Source organism: Capricornis sumatraensis, chromosome 5 (assembly GCF_032405125.1).
Source record: "Capricornis sumatraensis isolate serow.1 chromosome 5, serow.2, whole genome shotgun sequence".
Classification (NCBI taxonomy): Eukaryota; Metazoa; Chordata; class Mammalia; order Artiodactyla; family Bovidae; genus Capricornis; species Capricornis sumatraensis.
This window is the reverse complement of record NC_091073.1, coordinates 122,543,479-122,563,057: the sequence shown is the minus strand read 5'-3', so window position 1 is coordinate 122,563,057 and position 19,579 is coordinate 122,543,479.

Sequence of the window (19,579 nt, the reverse complement as noted above, 5' to 3'; positions counted from 1 at the left end):
ACATCACCTGTGAAGGGTTAAAAAGTCACCCGCGGGGAGACGACCTCTGTGCCCCGTCCTCACCAAGCCAGTCAGCTGCCGGCGGAAACAGGCCGATACAGGGACTTCCGCGTGGGAGGGGCACACGCGTGGTGACGTCACAGGACAGGCGTGACGCGAGGGGACGTCACGGGTGGGGGGCGGGGCCTGGGCCTGCGTGCGCGTCGCCGGGTGTCCCGGGCCTCACCTCCAGCCTCCTGAACGTCTGGGCTGTTCTCCGAGGCCGGTCCTCAGAGGACCTTCTCCTCAGAGGTCGCCGCACGAGACGTTCATCAGCATTTCCCGCACTTTGAAAAAATGGCTTCCTTCCAGCCAGTGAAGACGGCCCCTCGGGAGAGGTGAGCGGCTCGGGGCGGGGCGGCGGCCGGCCCCTGGGTGCCCCCGACCCCCACCCGCGGCGTCCTCCTCACGAGCTCCGCCTCCGCTTCCCTCGTGGGGGCGCGGCGGGGGCCCCTCGCGCTGTCGCTGCGGTCACGGAGCTCTGAGTGGTCCTCACGCACTCAGCCCGCTGGCGGCTCCGCAGAGCAGTCCGGCCTTAGGACCCTCGGTCTCCAGCCTTGGCCGGAGGGGCTTAGGTCCTTAAGGTCGTGGTCCTGGCTTAAAATAGCGTCTGAGGACCCGGCTGTCTAGGTAAAGCCGGCCCAGGAAGGAGAGGAAGACAGAACACGGAGGAGGCCCTGTCTAGCTGTGCGAGGCCTCTCAGGGTTCGGCTGGCGTGCACCCGCGCCCGGGGCTCAGTGCTTGTGTCCAGGGCGGGTGGAGACGCCACCCCTGGGCGCTAAGTGCGCAGCAGGAGTCAGGCCGTGTTAGCCGGGGCGAGGATGCGCCGGGCCAGGCCGCCTGCTGTCCTGGCCACAGAGTTGGTAACCCGGCCGGTGATGAGGTCAGGGCTGCGGTTCCGCAGCTGACGGTGGGGTGCCGAGAGTGAACGTGGAGAGCGAAGAAGCCACCTGGTGTTTCAAGGCTCTAACGTCATCTGTTCGCAGCTGGCTTGGGAAGCAAGGCATCCGCAAGTCCAGTTTCCTGGGTTGTGCACTGGGGTTGGGGGCCAGCGGCCGAAGGTGCCTGAAGCTCCGCTTGGCCTGGACGCTGTTTCCCATGTTCCCCGCCTCAAGGCCTCAGGGGGCCTGAGGGCAAGACTTGGTGTCCCTGGGCTCCCTGCCCAGGGCTCATCACGTTGTCCCTTTAGTTTCAGTAACTAAGAAAGCACCCGCTGGCTGTACGGACCAGGTGGTTCAGAGGCCAGTCTAATGCTGTTGATTTAAGTCAATCACTAGTCACTCCTGCTTTTTGCAAGTAATTTTGCTTAATAATTGGGTGGATAAAAGGATTGAAACCTTGGAAAGGGTAAATTAAACTTTTAATGGACAAGCTACATTGTGTGCTCATTTGGAACTGGGTTGTTTTGTTGTTGACTTTTAGGAGTTCTTCGTATATTATGGATCTAAGTCCCTGATGAGGCGTAAATGATTTGCAGATATATTCTGCTGTCCCATCAGCTGCCTTTAAACTCTTCGGATATTCTCCTCTGAGACACAGAAGTAACCATGTGTTACTTTGAAGATAAACAAGTGGGGGCCTTTCTTGAAAATAAAGTTCATTGGTGAAGTAGAATTTTCTTATTAGTTAGCTTCATAATGCATTAAAAAATGAAGATCAGACTTTTAAACCACATAGTCCACAAATTAGCAAATTCGTGTATAATACTGGGAAAATAATACTCATTGTTCAGTGACTAACAACAGCAAAATTTACTTCCATCTTTATTAATACGTGTAATACTGGCCCTGATTTTTTCTTAATGTTTCCAGATTTAATGTTGCCATTTTACTCTGGAATCTGGTTAAAATGAATAACTCCTTTGGAGAACAACAGAAGTCATCTTTGCTCTGCCATCTTTCACCACTTCCAGGTGGGCTCCCTTGGGAATTCCCTCCAAACAAAGAGTTCTGCCAAATCAGGGCACAGTGTATTAAAACCTCATCTTTTAATTACAGAAATGTTGAAGCAATAGTTGCTCAGGTAGCACAGATTGGCTCTTCAGCTGCTCTTTTATGGAGCTATTAACTCAGAGACAGCATTACTTAAATGTAATTTTTATTATTACAATTAAAGACTGATTTGATTTTATGAGATCATGCATTTTTATTTTATGGAAGTTTTATAGTTAAATTCAATTTAAAAGATTACTCTATATTTAAAGTAAAATACAAGCAAATACAGTATTATAATTATACTCTACATTTTTTGCAAATCTGATATTAAAACTTCCAGGCAGCCGATTTGGTAGCATCAGATGTTTCCTGATAGAACTATGTAATAGCCAAAGAAAAGCATCTTGGTTTATTCTGTTCGTGAAATGCCAAGCAATTGTTCACTTATTAAATATGTCAGATCTAATTAAGTTTATTGCCAGACATACAAGTTGCTTTCCTTTCTGCTGATTATCAGAGGAACGGGCTTCTTTGGATCAAAGCGATCTTTTGTTGGTACTGTATTGTTTGTGTGACGCAAAGTTGTAAAAATGGAGACCAGCACTCAGAAAGCCAGCTTCTGGTCTTAACTTTTCACAAAGGGAGGAAGTTGAGAGAGCTGAGCAAGGCGTGTGTGTGCAGCTGAGATGCACACGGCTGTCACGTGGCCTCGAAGGCCAGCTTGTGACTTTCAAGTTTCCCTGTGATTTTTGAAGGGCTTTGTTTCTGATGGAGGAAAAGAATGTAAGAGTATTTGCACTAAACAGATTAAGCTGCTGGTAAACATGTCCCCTTTCAATGAGCTGATGTGGAGACAAAGAACGCGCTTTGTCATTGTCAGCTGGGTTTGTGTGAAGTCACAGGGACAGACGAGAGAAGCGGCGGGCCTCTTCAGATCCCTAAATCAGAAAATGTGTGAAACGAGTCAAGACCGAGTTAGACTCTACTTTCCACTTATTTTGGCTAAAAACTTGCTCTTGCTCTCTCACTTGTACTTCTTGGGAGGGAAACCTGGTTTTTCCAAGGTAGAGTTATCACAGGAGCAAATATTACTTGGGAATGGGAGCGCTTTTCAGGGTCTGAGCACTTGTGATGAATCCGTCCTGCTTGGTAAGGGGCTGGTGGCGGCTATAATCTCAGGGTCAGCACGGATGAGCAAAGGGAGCTAGTCTGGCTCATGGTCTGGGGCTCATAAGGGGGTTGATGGGCTGCTGGTGGCTGATAGGGGAGTTGATGGGGCAGTGATGGGGGCTGATGAGGGGCTGGTTGGGGGAGCTGATGGGGGAACTGAAGGAGGACTGATGAGGGCTGAAAGAGGCCATCCTTTTTTGAGGGGGTGTACTTCCCTGGTGGCTCAGACGGTAAAGCATCTGTCTACGATGTGGGAGACCTGGGTTCGATCCCTGGGTTGGGGAGATCCCTTGGAGAAGGAAATGGCAATCCACTCCAGTACTCTTGCCTGGAAAACCCCATGGACAGAGGGGCCTGGTGGGCTACAGTCCATGGGGTCACGAAGAGTCGGACACGGCTGCCGACTTCACGTTCACGTTCACGTGCCGTGCAGACTTGTGGGACCTCAGTTCCCCAGCCCGGGACTGGACGTGGACCTTGGCGGTGAGAACACCCACCTAGGCCTCACAGAGATGCGAGCCAGCTCGGCTGGAAGCATGTGACGTGGACACAGAGCTCTTTCCCATTCAGTGGGGTGTGTTTTCACTGTTTTTTGTTTGTTTCTTTTTAAGGAAGTTACTTCAGAAAGTAAAGTTGGGGATTTGGGGTGTTAGCTGTCAAAAGTTGGGGTTCACCAAAGAGTTCAGAGTAACGACCAGGGGGATGTCCTGACTCCAGATGTCCAACAGGTCTTTAGCATCTCTCGTGGGGACCTCGGACAAGGTGCCCCGAGGTGCTGAGTCACTCGGGATGGACACTTGTGCTGGGGCTGCTGCCCCTGAAGGTGGCCAGGCCCTTGGGGGTGGAGCTGGGTCTCTGGGTGGGTGTGGGTGGAGGCTACCGGCTCCGGACAACGCATGTGGCCTCTGGAAGCCCCGCGTGTGAGGCCCCGGCACCAGACACTGTATTGTGGATTCTGGGGACGTATGACCTCAGACTCCCCGGCCCTGGAATGGACGTGTCCATGCTGGAGTCACAGGGTGGCCGTGAGTGTGATGCCAGGTCCCAGTGTGTCCACAGGCCTGGCCCTAGGGTGCCGGGGGGCTTCGTCCCTCCGTTTACTGGGGCTGGCCTCCTGCAAGCCAAGTCCAGAGCTGAGGCCTCTCCCCTCTCACTCTTGACCCACTAGAGCAGAGCAGCTGCCAGGCACGGCTTATCACGGCTCTGCAGTGTCCTGACTGCTGACCCTTGACCCCGACCACAGCTTCAGACCGGTCACCTCCCAGCGTGACCGCGACCCATCTCGGCAACCTCGGGCTCCTGAGGCCCAGGGAAGGTCTCAGAGGTCAGGGCGCTGAACATCTCCACCTGCACCTGGGCGAGGCTATGATGGCTGGTAAGTGACTCCCGGGGTCAGGGGCAGGGCCGCCAGTGCGGGTGCCAGCACCTCAGCTTCATATTGGACTCACAGAAAAACTTCCTTTCTGTGACTTGGTGGTAACGACGGACTTTGAGCAGAAGTGATGGGTTTGCTTGCCGTCTGGCCATGAAACCCAGGGGCCAGCGCCTCACCTCTCTGTCCGGCCACTGACGCTGCCATGTGAGAGACCCCAGCACCACAGACTGAAGACCAAGAGCCGGCTGGCCTTGGAGGCAGCTTCAGAAGTGCTGGGGACTGCTTGTTACAGACGCCGGTGTTGTCTTAGTAAATAGAGGGTCTTGTTAGCAGCGGGGGGCAGGGGGGACCACCATCTGTCCAGTCCTGAACCAGAGAGCTGGCGACCACGCATCTCCTCCACTCATTTATGTCCAGGTCAAATCCAAAGCCAGTGCTTTTGTTTTTCTCAGGCTTTTATTTTGAGATGATTTTAGATTTAGAGCCGAGTTGCTGAATACCACAGACTTGTGTGTATCTTTCACCAGGTCCCCTCTAATGTGAACACAGAACCGTCCTGTAATCATCGACGCGGAGAAAAACACCTAAGAAATCACCATGGGTACAGCTGTGTTAACCCAGCTGCAGACGTTGCTGGATGTCACTGGCTTGGATGTAGTGGGGACAAGGTATGAGGCTCGTGTGCGTCTCAGATTCTAGGAGCAGAATGTAGTCCTCACGCCGGGAGACGACTGCCCGTCCTCTGTGCCTCCAGCCCCGCGGCAGAGCTGCAGACCCTTTCTCGTGCTGCGGTCTGTGAGCCAGAGGCGCTGGAGATGTGAGCCTCATCTGCCCCCAGGATGGTCGCACTGAGGTCGCCACAAAGGGGGTGGTCGGTGGGGACCTGGGAGAAGTCAAGAGAAGAAGCAAAGGAATGAAGGCTTCTGCAGGAATCAAGTGTTCATAGGAATTTAGAGTTTCCATAAGCATGCAGACACAAGTGTGCCGGTGCAGACTTACCGGGTACAGCAGCCCCGTTGCTCCTCCTGGGGCGGGTCACGGAGCTTTACGGGCGGTAAGCCTCACAGCCACGTGCCCCTCGGCCTTGCTTTCTCCACCACGGCACCGGATGAACCATGAGTCAGCCTGGAGTCGGCCAAGCCGGGCACCCCTCCCTTGGTGTGGCCGCTCCTCTTCCATCGTGCGGAAGGTCAGGTGCCCCCCGTCCCCTCCGTGTGCTAGGTGAGTTCTGCTCCATTGCTGTGGCTGCCCACATCTGCATGTCTGTGCGGAAGGCTGTCCCCATGCGGTGGGTCCTTTGGGGTTGAGGGCGGGAATCTTCCCCGGACCCAGTGCGTGGTCTGCTGGGGAAGACGCGCCGGGGGAGATCTGTGCTCTGCAGTTTGCTGGGGCCTGGGAGTGACGGGTGGGGGACGGGCAGGGCAGGTGCAGACACACAGGAGGGCCTTTGTCCGACAGCTGCGTGTGGGGCCCGTGTATTCGTCAGCTCGTGCAGCTGTAACAAAGCGCAGGGACTGGCTGGCTCAGCCCCAGGAGTGTGCCCTCTCAGTCGGGAGGCTGGAGGCCCAAGCTCAAGGGGCCAGCAGGTTGGGCTTCTCCCAAGGCTTCTCCTTGGCTTTTTTCTGGGTCTTGTGGCCTCTTCTCTTGTCAGATTCCTGGGGTTTCTTCCTGGTCTCCTGTTGGATCAGGGCCCTAAAGGCCCCTTCTCTGAAAACTCACATTCAACCTAAGAATTCTGTGGCTGATGACAGCCCACTGTGGCTATAGTGATCTGGAGGTTTGGCATGTAGCCTGGTTAGGTAGTGCTAGTGGTAAAGAAGGAGGCTTCCCTGGTAGCTCAGCTGGTAGAGAGTCTGCCTGCGATGCAGGAGACCCCAGTTCTATTCCTGGGTTGGGAAGATCTGCTGGAGAAGGGATAGGCTACCCACTTGAGTGTTCTTGGGCTACCTTGGTGGCTCAGATGGTAAAGAATCCATCCACAGTGCAGGAGAGCTGGGTTTGATCCTTGGGTTGGGAAGATCCCCTGGAGAAGGGAAAGGGTACCCACTCCAGTATTCTTGCCTGGAGAATCCCCAGGATGGAGGAGCCTGATGGGCTGCAGTCCATGGGGTTGCAAAGAATCAGACATGACTGAAGTGACTTCGCACACTCAAGCATGCACTGGTTATGATCAGTTTAACATATTATTAAGAGTTGAAGCTCTTGCTTGCTATAGAGATCCTTTGTTCCTGAGGACCTGGGTGTGAGAGGCACAGGCAGTAATGCATGTCCGAAACACAAGCACATCCCACAGAAACCTGACCTTGGGGTCATGCTCTTAGTGTTTTCATGTGTATATGGATCCAGCTCACCAGAAGGGGAAGTGCGTGTGCCCACTGAATCTGCCCACGCCAGGCTAGTCACCGTGGACAGTTCCTGCTTAACCTCTGTTTTGACCCAGAGTTTCCTGTAAGCTGGTTATTAATTACACCTGCTTTCACAAAGATTAAGGTCAGTTAGTGAAACTCATGGCTGTTATTGGACTCAAATAACCTAGCTTGGCCCTTTGGTTCCATAGATATTTATCGAGAGCTTCTTATGTTGCAGTTGGTATTGGGGATACAGAATTGAAGAAGACAGGCCTTATTTTCAGGACGAGAGAGAGACAAGGAAGGAGAAGACGGTGTCATGTAAGAAGCCTTTCAGAGATGTGGATGTAGACACGGGGTGTGGTCCATGCCCGTCGTGAAGGGTGTTTGGCTCATCCTGGGCTGAGGATGGGGTTGGGTGGGGAAGAGTTCCAGTTCTGCTAATGGGCTGTAATCTAATTAAAGTAACCTGGAAGCATAATTCCTAAATATTCCTTTAAAACACAGAGTCACACTGCTGCTGAATAAACCATTCAGCAGATAGAAAATAGTACCAGTGTTTGATTCAGATTCAGTGTGTTCAGATGTTGTATTGAGTAGTATACATAGAAAATCAGAAGAATCTACAGGTGAATATTAGAATCAGTGGGTAAAGTTTTCAAGGTTAATACTTGCACTTCTATACGCTGTCATTAGATAATTAGAAACAAAATCTTAATAAATTACTTGTAGCATCACCAAGATGAAATGGCTGATGGTAAATCTATGGAAAGAAGTGCAGGGTCTCCATACTGAGAAGTATAAAACTCGGCTGAAGTAAATTAAAGATCCTTCTATGTGAAGAGACTTGCTGTATCAATGGATTATAAAACACTTTTTTGTAAAAATGCCGTCATTACAAATACATCTGTAGATTCAGTGGAGTTCCAATAAAAATTGTGCAGTGTTTTGTGGAAACTAATAGGCTGATTAAAGAATTTGTGTGAAAATGAAAATGGCCAAGAGGAGTGAAGGCAGTTTTTAAAGTAGTGTTATTGTTTATGGCTGTGTCTAGTTGCTGCGAGCGGGGCGACTCTCTCACCACGGTGTGCAAGCCTCTCGTTGGAGCGTGGGCTCTAGAGCTCAGCCTCAGTGGCTGTGACACACGGCTCTTCCTGGACCAGGGTCGGACCCGAGTCTGCTGCATCGGCAGGCAGGTTCTTCACCACTGAGCCACCAGGGAAGCTGGGAGGCAGTTTTTAAGAAAGGAAATAGTTGGAGAACGGCCTGTTTGTGAACATCCAGCATCGTCGACGAAGGCCCGAGCTGTAGAACAGCATCCCACTTCACAGTTTTCCGCGTCGTGATCTTCCGTTCCCTCCTGTGTCAGTCAGCTCAGCCCGACGTGACCAAGTACCGCCGGCCGCGAGGCGTCATCAGTCGGCGTCTGCGTCTCCCGGTTCTGGGGGCTGGACCTCTGAGCCCAGGCTGCCAGCGAGGTCGGGCTCTGGGGGAGACCGCCCCCTCCCCGTGACCCCTGTGGGTCTTCCCTCAGTGAGGGTTGAGGAGCTCTCTGGCATCTGCTCCTGTGAGGACACTAATCCTGTTAGGCTGGGGGTCCTTCCCTCGTGACCTCATTTAACCTTTATTTCCTTCGAGGCCTTATCTCCAGATATGGCCATGCTGGGGGTCAGGGCACCAGCCTGTAAGTCCTCGGGGACGCAGACATTCACCCCATGTCAGTGTCCTCTCCTCAAGATTTACAAGCTTAGGCTGGACTCTTGGTCACTAATTTGTGCACGTAAGGTGAATGTTTTCCTTCAGGTGCCATGGGAGCTGTTTCCAGGGTTTGTATCCTGTCCCTCTGCATTTGGTTCTGAAGCTGCCGTTTCTTTTCCGAGCGACCCCTGCTGGCCCAGGTGCACTTCCGTCTTCCCCCTTCAGCTGCAAGGGCAGCACTGCACAGGTTGAATCTTGGATTCTGCTGCTGGGTTTTAATGACTCTGACTGTACTGCCTGGGCTCAAATACAAGCTGTTTTATTTATTAGCTCTTTGACAGCAGCAAATTACACAATTCCTCCACGACGCAGTCTTCTGAACTGGTCTGGGGGTGTGTGTGTGTGGTGTGTGTGTATGTGAGAGTGTGTGTGTGTATGGTATCTGTATATGGTGTGCATGTGTGTGTGGTGTGTGTATATTGTGTATATGAGAATGTGTGTGTATGTGAGTGTTTATATGGTGTGTCTGTATATGGTGTGTGGTGTGTATATGAGAATGTGTGTGTATATGGTGTATGTGAGTGTGCATGTGTATATGGTGTGTGTATATGGTGTGTGTGTGTATGTGAGTGTGCATATGTGAGTGTGTATGTGAGTCTTTGTATGGTGTGTGTATATGGTGTGTGTGCATATGTGTGTGTGTATGTGAGTGTGTATGTGAGACTGTATATAGTGTATGTGTATATGGTGTGTGAGTGTGTGTGTATGTGAATGTGTATGTATGGTGTGTGTATATGGTTTGTGTGAGTGTGCGTATGTGAGTGTGTGTGTATATGGTATGTGTGAGTATGTATGTATATGGTGTGTATGTGTGGTGTGTATGTGAGAGTCTGTATGGTGTGTGTATATAGTGTGCATGTGTATGTGGTGTGTATTTGATAGTGTGGTGTGTGTGAGAATGTGTGTGTGTATGTGAGAGTGTGTGTGTATGGTGTGTCTATATGGTGTGTGGTGTGTATGTGAGTATATGTGTATGGTGTGTGTATATGGTGTGTGTGTATATGTGAGTGTGTATGTGAGTGTGTATATGTGTGTGTGTGTATATGGTGTGTGTGTGTGCGTGAGTGTATGTGAGTGTGTGTATGGGGTATGTATATGCTGTGTGTGAGTGTGCGTATTTGAGCGTCTGTGAGTATGTGTGTATGGTGTGTGTATATGGTATATGTGAGAGTGTGTGTATATGTGAGAGTGTGTATGAGTGTGTGTGTATGTGAGTGTGTGTGTATATGGTATGTGTGAGTATGTACATATATGGTGTGTGTGTAAGTGTATATGATGTGGTGTGTATGTGAGAGTGTATGTATATGGTGTGTGTGTGCATATGTGTGTATGTGAGTGTGTGTGAGTATGTGTATGAGGTATGTATATGCTGTGTGTGAGTGTGCGTATTTGAGCGTCTGTGAGTATGTGTGTATGGTGTGTGTATGGTATGTGTGAGAGTGTGTATATGTGAGAGTGTGTATGAGTGTGTGTGTATGTGAGTGTGTGTGTATATGGTATGTGTGAGAGTGTGTGTATATGTGAGTGTGTATGAGTGTGTGTGTATGTGAGTGTGTATGTATATGGTGTGTGTGTGTAGGTGTGTATATGATGTGTGGTGTCTGTGAGAGTATGTATATGGTGTGTGTGTGTGTGTGGTGTATGAGTGTGTGTGTATATGGTGTGTGGTGTGTATATGAGAGTGTATGTATATTGTATGTGGGAGTATGTATGTATATGATGTGTGTTTGTAGGTGTGTATATAGTGTGTGGTGTGCTTGTGAGAGTGTATGTATATGGTGTGTGTGTGTGGTATGTATGTGAGAGTCTGTGTATGGTGTGTGTATATGGTGTGTGTGTGGTTATGTGAGTGTGTGTGTGGGGTGTGTATATGGTGTGTGGTGTGTTTGTGAGAGTGTATGTATATGGTGTGTGTGTGTGGTGTGTATGTGAGAGTCTGTATGGTGTGTGTATATGGTGTGTGTGGTGGTTATGTGAGAGTGTGTGTGGTGTGTGGGTGGGGCCGTGACCTCCCTCTGGCCTGGTTTGCACCTGTCCACCCAGACCGTCTGCCTGTTGGCTCCTTGGGGGGCTGGGTGCAGGCACGGTGGCTCTGGCTGGCGTGTGAAGGGGGCTCTCTGCCTGGAGTCCCGGCCGCCTCCAGGCGCTCACGTTCACGCCCCACCCTCCTGTGCTGCCGGCTGGTCGTCCGTCTCTTGCGGATGATCTTGCCTCTCCAGACCCTGTGGAGACAGCCGGCATCTTTGCCCTGCATCCATCCTCTGTGCCTTTGGTGGTTCTGCGTTCATCCCTTGCAGGGCCCACACTCCCACTCCAGACTCAGGCCATGTGCTCAGAAGCTGAGGGCCTGCCAGCCCTGTCTCTGGTTCCCAGGGCCTTGGGGCACCAAAGTCCTGCTGGCAACATCCTTCTCTTTTTACTGTTAGCTTCTGGTGTTTTCTATTCTTTCTGTTGCACTCAGCTATGTAGTTTTTTGGATGCTGTATTTGAAACTAGTTCTCCGTGTGATATAGTGGGGGTTGTCCTGTTTTCATGAGTTCTGGCCCCCAAATCCCTGGAAGTAAGCCTTGTCAGGGTACCATTTTTGTTTTACTAAGTAAGTGACACCGCTTCAACTGGCCTGGGGTGAGTGAGGCCACATGAACAGTTCCTGAAGTTTGTTTAGTCTATACTTTCCCCCAGAGAAGCATCAGCACCCCTCCTCCCTACTCAGGTGTGACTTCCCACCTCCGGATGCACCACTTTCAACAGACACCTTGTCTTACTCAAAACTAGAAGTCAAGCTGATCGTGGTTTCCCCCTAACTGGGCAGTGCAGGGCCATCCTGTTTGCGGACTTTGTCCACAGTAACTTTTCACATATAAGGCTTGTCTGCTGGTCTAATAACCCCAGTGTCTGCATCCTGGAACCTTCCTCATACCAGCCCTCTGCTTTCTTCCACATGTTGGTTAAAAGATCCATCAAGGACCAAGTATTTTTTTGCAGCCTAAGTAGGTTCATAAGACATCTCAGGGATTCTTTGGGAGGAAGTGGGTATATATAGCGTATATATGGAGTGTATATAGTATATACAGAGTGTAATGGGACACCTAAAATTGTTCAGATTCTCTTCTGTTTTGTTGAATTTCATAAAACTCTTAAATTATAACTATGAAGCAAGTATCTTGCACTTTTGGCCAACTGCCTGGGGTTGTTTTAAGTTGGATCTTATAAATATTCCATGAAGTCCTCTGTAACGGGACTGCTTTCTGCTGGCAGTCAGCCTGGGTGGATGGCATCTGAAACATTTATGCCATCTCTGCAAAACTTGACAAAAACATTTTAGGCATTAGTAGTTGTGTTAATAAATTACTCAGCACTAAGACCATATATTATTTAAGGAAATTCTTGGAACCGATTACTCTTCTGTTCTACTTGTGGCACTTGGCAGACCGTGGGCAGCTGCAAAGACCAGTTTAGCTCTGCCCCTCAGAAGGGAGCGTGGAAGGAACACCCAGCGCAACAGCACTGCGCTATCTTCCCAGTGAGGAGAGGCACCGATCGAACAAGGCCACTGCTTTTGTTTGAGGAGCTCATTACATCCTGACAGTCGTATTGAGCATCTGGAGTTAGATGCCCTTCTGTGCGTGTTCCAGTCAGGACCAGCTCCACACACCAAGGCAGGGTGCGTTCATGCTGTGAATAAGAATATTATCTTCATATAAAATTTAAACTCTTTTATAAAAGACTGAAGTATAGTTGATTTCCAGTGTTGTGTTTCAGGTGTACAGTGCAGTGACCCAATGGTGCATATATAAATTCTCTTAATACACATTTTCATTTATGTGATTCAGTTACAGATACATTTTTATATATGTATTCTTTTCAGATTCTTTCCCCTTATAGGTTATTACACAATGTTGAGTATAGCTCCCTGCACTATACTAGGTCCGTGTTGGTTATCTGTTTTGTATATAGGCTTGGGTATATGTTAATCCCAAACTCCTAGTTTATCCCTCTCTTTCCCTTTCTTCTTTGGTGACCATAAGTTTGTTTTCTGTTCTGTGCCTGTGAATTTCTTTCTTAAGCTCTCCCCCCCTTTTTTTTAAATAGTGGGAAAATTAACATCCTCAAATACAAAATGTTCTCTATTTTAATACATTGGAAGATATAAAAAGCCATTAGAATGTTGATTTATGCTTCCAGATTAATTCTTTTGGGAAAACTTTAAAATAAGGAACATCCTGCCATTGGGGGCATTTCTTATAACTCTATAGCTTTATTGTTAATTCTAAAAATTTTGTCTCTTAAAGTATCTTTTTTTCCTCCTTTTTAAAAGAAAAATTCAGGCTTCTGGTTCGTATAGAAGATCCTGCTACCCAAGCATGTGTAACCCTGTCTGCACTGTCTGCTGGCCCTGGGAAGCGTGCAGCAGGCTTTGGAGTGCTGGTCTGCACGAGGCCTGGGAGGCCCCGGCGGCCTGCAGGGCGTGGCCAGGTGTAGGTGTCCGGGAGCCGCACTCTGTGCCTCAGCTTAGTGTAGTGTGTCTTGTGAGTCTTGGAGCTTCGTATTTTTGTAGTTTCCTCCTCACCTTCCTTCAAACTTGTGGACTACTTTGACTGAATTGAAGAGTAGCTTGTGACTGCGACATAAAAAATGTTAAAAATCCATTCGGCTGTGTTGAGTGCTGTGCAATGGAAACAAGATACAAGAGTAAATTGATGCAGAGCCTGAAAAAATCACTAACATGACAGTAATGGCCGATTTCACATGCTCATCAGAATTCATAATTATGTTCATTGATTTACTTTATAATGGGGTGTGAATATATTTATTTGTGATTTGTGGGTCCAGTATTTTTGAGTGGGCTTCCCAGGTGGCGCAGTGGTAAAGAATCGGCCTGCCAGTGCAGGAGACACAGAGGCATGGGTTCAAGCCCAGGGTTGAGAAGATCCCCTGGAGTGGTAAATGGCAACCCACCCCAGTATTCTTGCCTAGACAATTCCATGGACAGAGAAGCCTGCTGGGGTGCAGTCCAGGGGGTCACAAGGAGTTGGACGTGACTGAGAAGCATGGCACGGCATGGAGTCCGGTGATTTGTTTTGTATATTGAGATTCCATGTACCTCTTTCTCCAGAAAGGGGCCCTGTTACTAAAGATATTTGAAAACTCTGACATGGTGGCGAGAGCACGGGGTGAGCTCAGATCTGAGTTGAATTCGACCCTGAAAGGTACCAGATTTGTGTCAAGTGCCAAGTTACCTGATTTCTCTGAGACTCGGTTTCTCTGTGGATTCAATATGGACGGTACCTACTCCATAGCTCTATCATGAGGAATAAATGAAGGGATGTATGTAATGCATCCACTGAATACAGTGCAGAATATAGTCACAAACGGCACCTGTGGTCTTGGTACTGGGGTGGTGTCATGGGGTTCTTTAAACGAGCAAAATCAAGAATCAAGCGTTCAGGATAAATGAGCGGAGAAGTCTCAAAGTTGTCTCTTCACCAAGAAACATGGTGTTAATTAAAACTTAAGTAAGTTTAGAAGTGAAGAAAGGTAACGAATCTGGTGTGGAATGGGCTATTTTAATGTACATTTTGTTTATAGTTGATAAGAATTACCAGTTGGCTTTCAAATTATAAAACAATGTTAATGAAGGCATTGTTAGTGATGTTAATAGGGGAGATTTATCTGACCGTATTTTGTGTTGTCTGGATGCACAGTCGTGTACTGTATAGAATTGCAGAGTATACTTGTATACATTTAGTAGCTATTGTATTATTTTTATCAATTTAGAATTCAAGAATTGTGAATTTGGAAAGACCGTTAACTGTTACAGTAAGTCCCCTACATACGAATGAGTTTCGTTCTGGGAGGATGTTCCTAATAAGCCCAGTTTGTTCGTAAATCCAACAAGGTTAGCCTAGGTGCCCAACTAACGTAATCAGCCATGTAGAAACACATTGTAACAGGTTTATAATACTTTTCACACAAACAATACATAAAAAACCAAAAAACATTTTAACTCTTACAGTACCTTGAAAAGTACAGCAATGCTTATTTAACTTACATGCAGAGTACATCATGAGAAACACTGGACTGGAAGAAACACAAGCTGCAATCAAGATTGCTGGGATAAATACCAATAACCTCAGATATGCAGATGACACCCCCCTTATGGCAAGAAAGCGAGGAGAAACTAAAGACTCTCTTGATGAAGATGAAAGAGGAAAGTAAAAAAATTGGCTTAAAACTCAACATTTAAAAAACTAAGATTGTGGCATCTGGTCCCATCACTTCATGGTAAATAGATGGGGAAACAATGGAAACAGTGACAGACTTTTACTTCTTGGGCTGCAAAATCACTGCAAATGGTGACTGCAGCCATGAAATAAAAAGATGCTTGCTCCTTGGAGGAAAAGCTATGACAAACCTAGACAATATATTAAAAAGCAGAGACATTACTTTGCCAACAATGGTCCATATAGTCAAAGCTATGGTTTTTCCAGTGGTCATGTACAGATGTGGGAGTTGGACCATAAAGAAAGCTGAGCGCCAAAAAACTGATGCTTTTGACCTGTGGTGTTGGAGAAGACTCTTGAGAGTCCCTTGGACTGCAAGGAGATCCAACCAGTCCATCCTGAAGGAAATCAGTCCTGAATATTCATTGGAAGGACTGATGCTGAAGCTGAAGCTCCAATAATTGACCACCTGATGCCAAGAGCTGACTCATTGGAAAAGACCCTGATGTTGGGAGCAATTGGGGGCAGGAGGAGAAGGGGACAACAGAAGATTAGATGGCTGGATGGCATCACCGACTCTGTGGACATGGGTTTGAGTGAACTCCAGGATATGATGAAGAACAGGGAAGCCTGGCATGCTGCAGTCCATGGGGTCGTGAAGAGTCGGACATGACTGAGCGACTAAACAGCCACAACACGACCACCATACAGCAGCTGGCACACAGGGCCTGGCATCACGTGAACAGGCAGGAAGAGTCTCTGACTGGAGGAGGGCAGGGAGGCGGAGATGGTAGAGCTGAAGGGCCGTCAGCAATAGGAGACAGAGGGCAAGCTGCAGTTCCTCTCATGCCTGTTGTTGATGGAGCGCGCGTTTGCATCTGTGAAAGTTCGAAACTTGAAGTTTCGTGTGTAGGGGGACTGCTGTGTTTAGACCATGTTAGCTCACTTTAAAGATGATTGAAACGAGGCTGAGGAGTGAAGAAACTGATGTAGACTGCTTGCTAGCAAATCAGCAGGAGGTGAGACCCAGAGCCTGGATTTCCTGATGCTCAGGCTGGCGTCCGTGTCTTTGCCCTGGGACCATTCCAGGCTGGGCTGCTGGGACTGTCTGCTCCAGACATCCAGCCGCATCTTCGGGCTGGGTGCCAAAGAGCATGCAGGTTGAGTGTCGTTACTTCTGGAAGGGGAGATAGGATCCCTCAGATGGGATTCCTCTGAAGGCTTTGCTTAACAGGGCATACATTTCTCTGTTGGGGTTAGATAGTGGTTCTTTGGTTTTAATTGATGGTCTATGATCAAAATATTGTACGTACCCACTTTCTGTCCTCTCAGCACATCAGTTATACCGACTTCTAAATTTTTCATTAGTGACTGCTGGACAGAACACAACATATGTTTGCAGCTAATCTAGGTTCACTTCCAGCTACCTTTTAGCTAGGCAGCCCAGCCCCCTGAAGCCCCCGCCCGCCCGCTCCTGACACTGATGCCCTCCCTGCCTGCGCCCGGGACTGTAAGCGCCTGCTGCATCTGCACTGCGATGGCCTCCCACAGACACCTGTCTGTGACGCGAATGAAGAATCAGGGTAAAGTTGTTGTGCTTTTTTCACTTATTCCTTCTCTGATGCTTTGCCTCTCTGTAAGTAGATCTGTGAGTTGCTCCTGACCTCTGCCATGTTCCTCAGGTGAGGGAGGAAGGAGGGACGGGGTGGACAGTGATCCAGGTCGGATGGGTCTTTCCCCACCAAGTAGACCTTTGTGATAGCGAGTGCCCTGGGTATCTTTACAAAATGATTCTTTTCCGTTTCTCTCTGCCAGAAACAGAGAAGGATTTTTCTTGGCTGTTCACCTGAGAATCTGGGGGTGTTCTTAGAGGTTTAACATAACTGTGTGGGGTCTCCCCGAGACTGTGGCCCCAGGAACCTCTGCAGCGTGTCCACCCGTGACCCCAACACCGACGCCACCGTTCCAAAGTCCCCACCGGTTGCGGCCGCATTGCTTCTGTCTCAGGTTAGGTCTCGCCGTGGCTCTCTGCCTCTTCTGTCCCCAGTTCCCTGGGCAGCAGTTTGCCCTGTGACCTCAGTTCCTGTTGGATCCAAGAAAGGTGACTGATTTTCCATTCGGTAAACTTTTCCTTTGTCGTCAGGACAGGAGGAGCAACTTCTGAGCTCTTTACATGTTGAGATAATAGCAATGACTGAATTTTTATTACCGTTCTTTGTAACAGTTGGACATATAAGAAAGGAATTATTTTAAAGTCCTTTATCTTTGTCTGTTGCTTAATACATTTAGATAATTTTCCTATTAAAATATCTTACAAGTATTTGAAACCAGGAAGTTTGTTTAGGATATTCTGAATATTACCATTTTAATATTATTATTATTATTTTGCAAAAAGGGGATTAATTTTATTTTTCTACAGAATACTAGCCAGTGAAATTGAATCAGTGAAGTTGCTCAGTTGCGTCTGACTCTTTGCTATCCCATGGACTGTAGCCTACCAGGCTCCTCCATCCATGGAATTTTCCAGGCAAGAATACTAGAGTGGGTAGCCTTTTCCTTCTCCAGGGGATGTTCCTGACCCAGGGATCGAACCCAGGTCTCCCGCATTGCAGGCAGATGCTTTACCATCTGAGCCCAATTCTGCAAACATCACTTAAGAATGTAATTCTGCCCGATCCGGCTTTGAGCACAAAGATGTGTATTATAGTACTATGTGTGCAGTGTCTGTTGAGGTTAGTATCTGAACCATTCGCCACTTATCTTACTCTGTCTACTCTGTGAATTACCTTGTGACGTGGTGACGTTCTGTCTGACCAGCCAGATCTGTAGCTCCTTGAGTACCAGGATGCTGTGTTATATTTCTCTAAATGCACACCCCCCAGCTGAAATGTGGCACACTTGTGGTTTTCAGTCAGCACGGATTAGCATGCTGGGCACTGGGCAGTGACATGAGGAGCAGGAAGAAGTGGTCCCAACCTGTGGGGTCTGGGTTCCAGTCTAGAAGACAGCGATCCTGGGAAGACTGTGCAGATGGTTTTAGCTGAGTTGAGATAGGCACTGTGAAGGAGAATACCATTTGCAGAGTCGTACAACGCAGGGTGACTTCACTGTCGTAGGTGCACAGGATCGGTTGGTTTATGCTGAGTAAGCTGTGTCTGAGGACATTTTTGCTTGTGGAGGAGGCACAACTTTCAAGTTCATCCACAATGCTGGTGACATTTTTCAGAAACAAAGCCCCCACCCCTTCCCATCAGACGCTGTGTCAGCAGACCTTGATGTCCCCAAGGCGCTACTGCAGAACTTGACCTTCACTTTGTAAACTCCATCAGGGTCTTGCTGCTGGCTTGGTGTGGTTTCTCTTAGTGTTTTAGGGACTGGTGGTTGGATTCCATTTATGCTTCCGAAAATCCATAGTCCTGGCGAGTCACCCCCGGAAGCGGAGGTGAGCGCTCAGCCCAAGCGTGACTGAGTATGGTTGCGATCCCGTGGTTTGTGCTGTGGCTGCTGTTATTTGTCTTTCACTGCAAATATTCCAGACTGAAGAGGAACAGATCTGGAGATTTCGAAAAGTCAAAAGAGAAAAATCATGACATTTTACTTGATTGTATTTCTGATTTTCAAAATTGTGCATAAAAATTGACATGACCATTGTGTATTTTGACTGTTAACCTTAGATGTTTCTTAAACCAGTGATCAGACTTGCTGAAAGAGGAGTTTATAAAAGCTGGGGAGCAGTTGCTGGAGGGGGGCAGGTGGTTTCTTGATGCTGAGATGGTGAAGGGAAGACCTCTTGGCTCTGGGGTGTTGCCTTTGTCTGGGTGGCAGAGTCTCTCCAGGCCAGGTGTCCCCCATCGCAGCCCCCACCGTGCAGGGGCTTCCCTGTCATGGCGTCCATACGTGGATCAGCTGTGACTGCTTACCCTGTAACTCACTCATTGGATTGAAACCTCTTAGTGGTAGAGTCACATCTTCCTCATGCACCCTTGTATCTCAGCACAACACCGGTGACCTGGCAGGTCTCTAGAAATATTTGTTGCATGAATCAAATAGTGTTTAACAGCTATTATATACCCCCTGTATATTCAGCAGTAAGAATCAGTTCAGTTCAGTTGCTCAGTTGTGTCCGACTCTTTGCGACCCCATGGACTGCAGCACACCAGGCCTTCCTGTCCATCCCCAACTCCCGGAGCTTGTTCAAACTTATGTCCATTGAGTTGGTGATGCCATCCAACCATCTCATCCTCTGTCGTCCCCTTCTCCTCCCACCTTCAATCTTTCCCAGCATCAGGGTCTTTTCCAATGAGTCAGTTCTTCACATCAGGTGGCCGAAGGATTGGAGTTTCAGCTTCAGCCTCAGTCCTTCCAGTGAATATTCTGGACTGATTTCCTTTAGGGTTGACTCGTTTGATCTCCTTGCAATAAGAATAATAAAAAATAAACTTTAGCTTAACCGTTTCATTGGCAGAGACAAAATAAAATACATGAGACAGTGATACAATAGTACGGCTCTGTACTTAGGGAGATCCCAACTATATGCAGACGGAAAGTTCAGCAAGATTTCAGAGAAACTGAGTGGGCATCCTTGTGGTCCAGGACTGTCTCGTGGAGAAGGAGTCTGAAAACAGCCGAGGGTGAGGCGGTGAAACCACGTTGGCCGACGTGTGTGCAGCCCTGAGCGTTTGAGTTCTAACGTATGAAAGTTCTGGGGTCCACGTCGACGAGAGCGGATAT